This window comes from Dendrobates tinctorius, unplaced genomic scaffold (genome assembly GCF_039654945.1).
Source record: "Dendrobates tinctorius isolate UK_male_01 unplaced genomic scaffold, ASM3965494v1 ptg000162l, whole genome shotgun sequence".
Lineage (NCBI taxonomy): Eukaryota > Metazoa > Chordata > Amphibia > Anura > Dendrobatidae > Dendrobates > Dendrobates tinctorius.
The window spans coordinates 60,748,118-60,756,330 of NW_027361829.1; the positions used below are offsets into that span (position 1 = coordinate 60,748,118).

At 44.5% G+C, this 8,213-nt stretch overlaps 1 pseudogene; it reads left to right on the forward strand.

Moving 5' to 3' along the window:
* Positions 1-6,271: 6,271 nt before the first annotated feature.
* LOC141052553 (piwi-like protein 1 pseudogene) lies at positions 6,272-6,878 on the forward strand (annotated as a pseudogene).
* Positions 6,879-8,213: the final 1,335 nt, after the last annotated feature.

The following is an 8,213-nucleotide window of genomic DNA, read 5'->3' on the forward strand; positions in this document are numbered from 1 at the left end:
AAAATGAAAAAAGCATATATAGAATGGGAGGAATAGGGCTAAGTGACAGCACATGTGAAAAAGAATTGGGTATACTAATAGATCACAGACTGAATATGAGTCAACAGTGTGATGCAGCAGCAAAAAAGGCAAATGCAATTCTAGGATGTATTAACAGAAGCATACAGTCTAGATCACGTGAAGTAATTATTTCCCTCTACTCCTCTTTGGTCAGACCTCATCTGGAATATTGTGTCCAATTTTGGGCACCACATTTGAAAAAAGACATCAACAAACTGGAGCAAGTTCAGAAAAGAGCGACCAGAATGGTGACCGGTCTGCAAACCCTGTCTTATGAGGAAAGGTTGCAGGATTTGGGAATGTTTAGTTTGCAAAAGAGAAGACTGAGAGGAGACTTAATAGCTGTCTACAAATATCTCAAGGGCTGTCACATTGTAGAAGGATCAACTTTATTCTCATTTGCACAAGGAAAGACTAGAAGCAATGGGATGAAGCTGAATGGGAGGAGACACAGATTAGATATTAGAAAAAACTTTTTGACAGTTAGAGTGATCAATGAGTGGAACAGGCTGCCACGAGAAGTGGTGAGTTCTCCTTCAATGGAAGTCTTCAAACAGAGGCTGGACAGACATCTAACTGGGATGATTTAGCGAATCCTGCTTTGAGCAGGGGGTTGGACCAGATGGCCCAGGAGGTCCCTTCCAACTCTACGATTCTATGATTCTATTCTATGATTCTGGTATATTCTGAAAGCAGAGCAAAAAGAGGCCAATCTAATAAGGGACAAAAACAAACTGGCACAAGCAGTAAAATAAGGATAGAAATTCAGCACAGCCCCAGCCGGAGCTGGCTGATCACACAAAACTGAAATAGACAAAACCAGATCAAATGTGAACAATAGCAAAAGAACACTTAGCTGAGCATGCAGGGCCTGAGCTGGAAACTAAGACCTCAGGAGGCAGGAAAAATTACCAGCAGGGATAGAGGGAGTCGGCTCTCTTAAATCCAGTCAGAAACTCCAGATCTCCAGTCATCCTCCTCATTATCAGGTGGCAGGCCTCTGTTAATTAGATCAGCTCCACTACCTCCAGTAACCACCAGAGGGAGCCCGGAAAGACAACTCGCGACCCCTCTGTCAATATAACCAGCTCCACTACCTTCACTAGTAACCAGAGGTAGGCCAGAAAGCTAATTCACAACACGTGACCACATATTTTGCAGTGCAATTACTCTGTCACAAGCATCATCTATCTGTGGGCTCCAAATTGTGGCATTTGAGGCCTCCATTCAACTTTTTTACTGTGTGTTACTCCAATTATTAACACTATTTTGCTGAAAAAAAAAAAAAAATACAGGCCACATATTTTACAGTGTAGTATCTCCATCAAACACCTCATCAATCTGTGGCCTCCAAATTGTGGCATTTGAGGCCTCCATTCAAATGTTTTTGCTATGCGTTACACTAGTTCTTGACACTATTTTCTTGTTAAAAATAAAAATACAGGCCACATATTTACAGTGTAGTACCTCTATCATGAAGGAGGGAGAGTCCCCGCTGTATAACCAGACCGGAACCAAGGGGACTGTCACTAAGGATCCCAGGGAGACTGTTTCCGGGGTACATATTGAGAAGATGGACCAGAGACAGTTCCAGAAGGAGTGGGGGCGGGGCCAATATAAAAGGAGCTGAGGACGCCAGCAGGGGGCACTCAACAGAGCAGGAGAGAAGGAGCAGGAAGTCTAGGAGGTGCCAGAGAGCCAGAGCCTGCAGAAATAAGCGACAGCCAGAGCAGACAGAGAGAGATCCATGACTGCCAGGAGGGAGAAAGCCCCGGGCGTTCCAGGAGAGGGATGCCGACCAAACAACCGTGCGCCTGCCCCCGTCACTCCAGTCTGCGGCTGCGGCCTACCTGCGGTCGCCCACGGCCGCCACTGCCAAACTCCATCCCACGGTTGCGGCCTACCCACGGTCGCCTGCGGCCGCCACTGCCCAACTCCAGCCCGCAGTTGTGGCCTGCCTGCTGTCACCCACGGCCGCCACTGCCCAACTCCAGTCTGCGGTTGCGGCCTGCCCACTGCCGCCCATGGCCGCCACTGCCCGACTCCAGCCCGCGGACGCGGCTTACCTGCTGCCGTCTGCGGCCTCCGCCGGACAACTCCAGTCCACGGCTGGGGCCTACATGTTCCAGGCCCCGACCATCACCACATTGCCATCACTGGGAGGCGCCACGCAGAGGAACTCTACAGGGGCCTGTTGTGCCCTTGCTCCACCTGGGCATAGGAATGCCCAAAAGCCTGCGTCAGATACTCATCGACTGAGCCCAGCGACTGAAATGCCGAAGCAGCACCGAGCACCACTCTGCCGGGAGTCAGAGGAGGATAAGTGACACGTTGCCGTTAATACCCTGTAGTTTCTATGGACCCGTAGTCGGCCATACCACGGCCTTATAGTTGCCGGTCTCAACCGGGTAGTCGTGTTCGTGTTACCAATGTATTCTTGTTTTGATCCCTGTAAGAATAACTGTTGTTAGCTTGTTGGTTACTCAAGATAGCCCTTATAGGTATAAATATATATAAAAGTTACATCCTAAGTTTATCCCGTCTCCCGTCTCGTCACTGCATCCCCAGTACCTGCGATACCTACAGTCACATGCCTCATCTAACTGTGGGCTCTATATTGTGGCATTTGAGGTCTCCATTCAACTGTTTTTGCTGTGTGTTACTCCACTTATTAACACTATTTTGCTGTAAAAAAATAAAAATTCAGTCCACATATTTTACAGAGTAGTATCTCCATCACACATCTCATCTATCTGTGGGCTCCAAATTGCGGCATTTGAGGCATCCATTCAACTGTTTTTGCTGTGTGTTACCCTAGTTCTTGACACTTTTTTCCTGTATAAAAATAGAAATACAGACCACATATTTCACAATGTAGTATATCCATCACACGTCTCTTAAATCTCTGGGCTCCAAATTGTGGGATTTGAGGCCTCTATTCAACTGTTTTTGCTGTGTGTTACACTAGTTCTTAACACTATTTTCCTGTAAAAAAAATAAAAATACAGGCCACATATTTTACAGTGTAGTATCTCCGTCAAACACCTCTCCTACTTGTGGGCTAAAAATTGTGGCATTTGAGGCCTCCATTCAACTGTTTTTCTGTGTGTTACACTAGTTCTTGACACTAATTTCCTGTAAAAAAAATAAAAATACAGGCCACATATTTTGCAGTGTTGTATCTTCGTCACACGGCTATATATCTGTGGCATCCAAATTGTGGCATTTGAGGCCTCCATACAACTGTTTTTGCTGTGTTACCCTAGTTCTTGACACTATTTTCCTGTAAAAAATTAAAAATATGGGCCACATATTTTACAGTGTGGTATCTCCTTCACACAACTCAGCTATCTTTGGGCTAAAAATTGTGGCATTTCAGGCCTACATTGAACTGATTTTGCTGTGTGCTACTGTGGTATCCCACAAAGTGGCCATTTCTATGGGATACCGTATATATAGTGTGTTTTCATATAAATGCTGTGATTTTTTTATGAGGACTGTGCATTTTAAATACATTGTGAGACCTGCTGACAGGCAGCACAAAAAAAGACCTGCTGACAGGCAGCACAAAACGGGTTAATCTTCTACTTCCTGGCTTCATCAGGTGGCCCAGCTCTGTTTCAATATGTAGAAAGTTCTGAAAAAATGCCTCAGGGCAGTCAGCCAATGACTTCAGATCTACAGTCACATAGAAGGGGAGGAGCCAAGTCCTAGGGGAGAGTTTTAAATTTGAAGTAGCAGTTGGTGGTCAGACATCTTGAGAAGAGGAAGCCACTTTGGAGGTGAAGGAATTGCCTACTTTCTCCCTGCCGGCTTTGCTTAAAAAGGGGACTGGCACGAAAAGGGGAGTTAATGTTCTTCATATGAGGAAGACTACCATTGCACCACTAGGAGGAAGAACTACCTCAGGGTAGAAACAGAGCACAGTGCTGAAGAAGAGATATTCAGACTTAATAAAACCAGAGGTTACTAAGGTCTGCCTTCTGAAGTTACACAGTGACAGCAATCATCAACCGTGAGTGTAATCCTGTACCTCAGTTTACTGTTGTCTGTAAATAATAATTTGTCCCATTACCTTCAGTAAAAAGACTTCTGTTTCAAATTATTATGGCTGCTGCATGACTGAGGCTCAAATGCACCAACTACTACCACCATCATCATCTTCTGCCTAGAGGCAGTTACTGCACCGATAGAAAGTCTGAGGAGGAGAGTGTGAAAGCTTGGGTGATGTTGTAGTCTGTTAGTGGATTAGGAAGGTGAAAGCTTCTAGATTAAATCATGGCTGGAAGAGCAAGAACAGGTGGAAGAGCACGGAGTCAGGACTCGCAACCATCCAAACATGGGGTTCCTGGCCTGGATTCTGACCAGCAATCACCTACTAATACTGAACTTGTTGGATGAGGACATGAAAAAGGAGCTCCTGCAGATGCCAGACAAGAAGCTAGAGATTTTGACATTGTGACATGATATGGGTGTTTCCACTAGACAATCCATCCAAGATGTCATAGAATCAAAATCTGTTTTTTTCTGGCAACCTCATCCCTAACCTCGCCATAGTCTTCATCCCAACCCTAACACATCTCTTCAACCTTTCACTTGCAAATGGTGTCTTCCCTTCATCCTTCAAACATGCCTCGATCACACCCATCCTCAAAAAGCCCTCCCTTGACCCATCCTCTGTGTTTTGCTATCACCCGATATCACTTCTCCCCTATGCCTCAAAACTACTGGAAGAGCATGTCAACCTTGACCTGTCCTCCCACCTCTCCTCCTGCTCCCTCTTTGACCGGTTACCATCTGGCTTCTGACCGCATCACTCAACTGAAACTGCCCCTACTGAAGTCACCAATGACCTACTAACCGCCAAGAGCAAGCGACACTACTCTGTCATTCTTCTCCAGGACCTGTGTTCTGCCTTTGACACTGTAGACAATTCCCTCTTGTTACAGATTTTCTCATCTCTTGGCATCACAGATTTGGACCTATCCTTGATCTCATTGTATCTAACAGACAAAACATTCAGTGTTTCCCTCTCCCACACCACCTCCTCATCTCGCCCCATGTCTGTCAGTGTTACCCAAGGCTCAGTTCTAGGACCCCTACTCTTCTCCATCTACACTTTCTGCCTGGGACAGCTCATAGAATCCCATGGTTTGCAGTATCATCTCTATGCTGGTGACACACAGATCTACCTATCTAGACCTGACATCACCTCCTTGCTGAACAAAATCCCACAATGTCTGTCCGCTATTTCATCTTTATTTTCTGCTCGCTTTCTAAAAGTGAACATGTACAAAACAGAATTTATCATCTTTCCCCATCTCACTCCACCCCTCCACTGGAACTAACCATCAATGTCAATGGCTGCTCACTTTCACCAGTCCCGCATGCTCGGTGCCTCGGAGTGATCCTCGACTCTGCCCTCCCTTTCAAGCCACATAGTCAAGCCCTTTCCTCCTCCTGCCAACTCCAACTCAAAAATATTTCCTGGCTCTGTACTTTCCTTGACCATGAAACTGCATAAATGCTCATGCACGTTCTCATCATCTCCCGCCTCAACTATTTCAATCTTCTACTCTCTGGCCTCCCCTCTAGCGCTCTTGCACCACTCCAATCTATCCTAAACTCTGTTGCCCCACTAATCCACCTGTCTCCCCGTTATTCCCCAGCCTCTCCTCTCAGCCAAGCCCTTCACTGGCTTCCTATTGTCCAGAGGCTCCAGTTCATAATCCTAACTATGACATACAAAGCCATCCACAAACTGTCTCCTCCATACATCTGTGACTTGGTCTCCTAGTACTTACCTACACACAACCATTGATCCTTGATCTCCTTCACTACTCCCCTCTTATCTATTCTTCCCCCAACCACATACAAGACTTCTCCCTTGCTTCCCCAATGCTCTGGAACTCTCTACCCCAACACATCAGACTTTTGCCTACCATGGAAACTTTCAAAAGGAAACTGAAGATACAACTCTTCTGACAAGCCTACAACCTGCAGTAATCTTCAGTTTAATGCACTGCCGCATAACCAGCTTTACCCTCTACTGGTGTATGCTCACCCATCCCCTGTAGACTGTGAGCCCTCACAGGCAGGGTCCTCTCTCCCTCTGTACTTGGGTGTGCCTTGGATTGCTCATGTTTATTGTACTTGTCTATGTATGCCCTTTTTCACATGTAAATGCCATGGAATTAATGGCACTATAAAAATGAATAATAATAATAACGCGATTCAGCTGTGCATAAACTATTTCAGATTGATTGCTAGACCCCAGTGGGTCTTGTACCAGTATCATGTTGACTACTGCCCACAGATGGAATCTAGATTCCTGAGGTCAGCTCTACTTTACCAACATGATGAATTCATAGGAAAAGCACATGGTTTTGATGGAGCTGTTCTTTTCTTGCCAAAGAAAACTAAATAAGATCAAAGAGGTGGTTAGTCGCACACGAAATGGAGAAATAGTAAAGATTACATTTACTTTGACAAATGAGTTACCACCAACTTCACCAACCAGCTTTCACTTTTACAACATTATATTCCAAAGGTTTCTGAAGATGATGAATATGAAGCAAATAGGTCTAAATTATTAGCACCCAAATGATGTTACAGAAGTCAGAACACACATCCGATCTGTGTGGCAAGTATTTACGACCTCAATGATGCAGTGTGAGACTAGTATCATGGTGCGCATTGATGTGAGCCACAAAGTCATTCGAAGTGAAACTGTTCTGTATGTAATGGCAGGCACCGTAGAAAAAATACGGTTCAGTGCCCAACTCCCCCCTCCCACTACTCCCCAGGTGATGCACTAATTGGGATGCCCAGCTGTCCAATGGGATTAAAGGGAAGGAGCCTCCAGTCACAGCTACCGGGGTTAAATTCAGGTGGCCGGGGTTAGTGAATTCCTCTTTCCTCCGTCTGACTTCTAGAAGTTTTTGTCTTACCGTCCCTCCCTTACAGTATATATTGATCAGTGTTTAAATTGCCATACTATTTGTAAGCTTATTAAAAAAAATCTTGTTAATGATACTAACAACAACAAATATAAACCTAGCACTCAACTTAATGCAAGGCGGTTTATTGTAGTACACGAAAAAAGACGTTTTGGTCAATGTGACCTTCAGTTACTACAAGGGTAAATATAATTACAAAACAAAACGTCATATAAAACAGAAAAAATAACAAAGGAAAAAAAAAAAAAGAAAAAGGAAAGCAGAAGTATATACATACAATAATCAAAATGGTCATACAAAAATAGGATAAATTGGTCACAGATAACGCCAGATATCGCACACTACCCATATCACGCCAAATAATTTAGAAGGAGCCATAGAAAATATATAGCAGCAATCCATAAGAATGTGAAACATACCGTGTGGTATATAGATTGTGTAGAGCTTATAGCCATCTATCAGAAAGGACGATGGTACTTTAAGCATCTAAAAAACAAGATGCGGTGAAATGGAGCGTATGATAGTAGTTGTGAATCATGTAGCAGGAGAAAAAAAAAGGTACTTACTGAGGAGAATGATCTCTCTAAGGTAATGAGCTGTGGAGGATATAGCGAGAGGGAGCATTATTGCAATGTGTGCATAAATAGTATCACCTCCCCTGTTAATAGGTACATATCAGCACTAAGTACTTATCTTGTCAGTATATAGGAGAGGGCCAAGCGTGCCTCCAGATGCGATGTCCACCGGCCATCTGATCCTGCGTGCAGACATGCAGGTTTAAAAAGGGGAGGGGGAGGGATATTTAGTGGTGGGCGGCCAATGGGAGCTGTAAGCTCCAGTAAGCAGGAAATGACTAACAGGAAGAATATGGCCCTGTGTTCCACAGTATACAGAGCTTGCTTTCCACCAGAATAAAGACATAATACCAGCTCAAAATGTGGAGAAACACATGCTAATAGTAGCGGTTATGTGTGGAGATGCTATATATTGTTGGTAGCGAGATAGGAGAGCAGAAATCAAGAGATAGAAATTAACATATAAATGACCATAGCCTGGTCAATAGAAATACATTGAACAGGGTGGGAGTGAGCAGACAATGGTCCCTGGGTGTCGGGATTATGCTTATTGAGACACTGTGCAGAGGTCCAGAGAAATATGCTAAGTATCTTTATTGTGATAATTCATACAAACGCA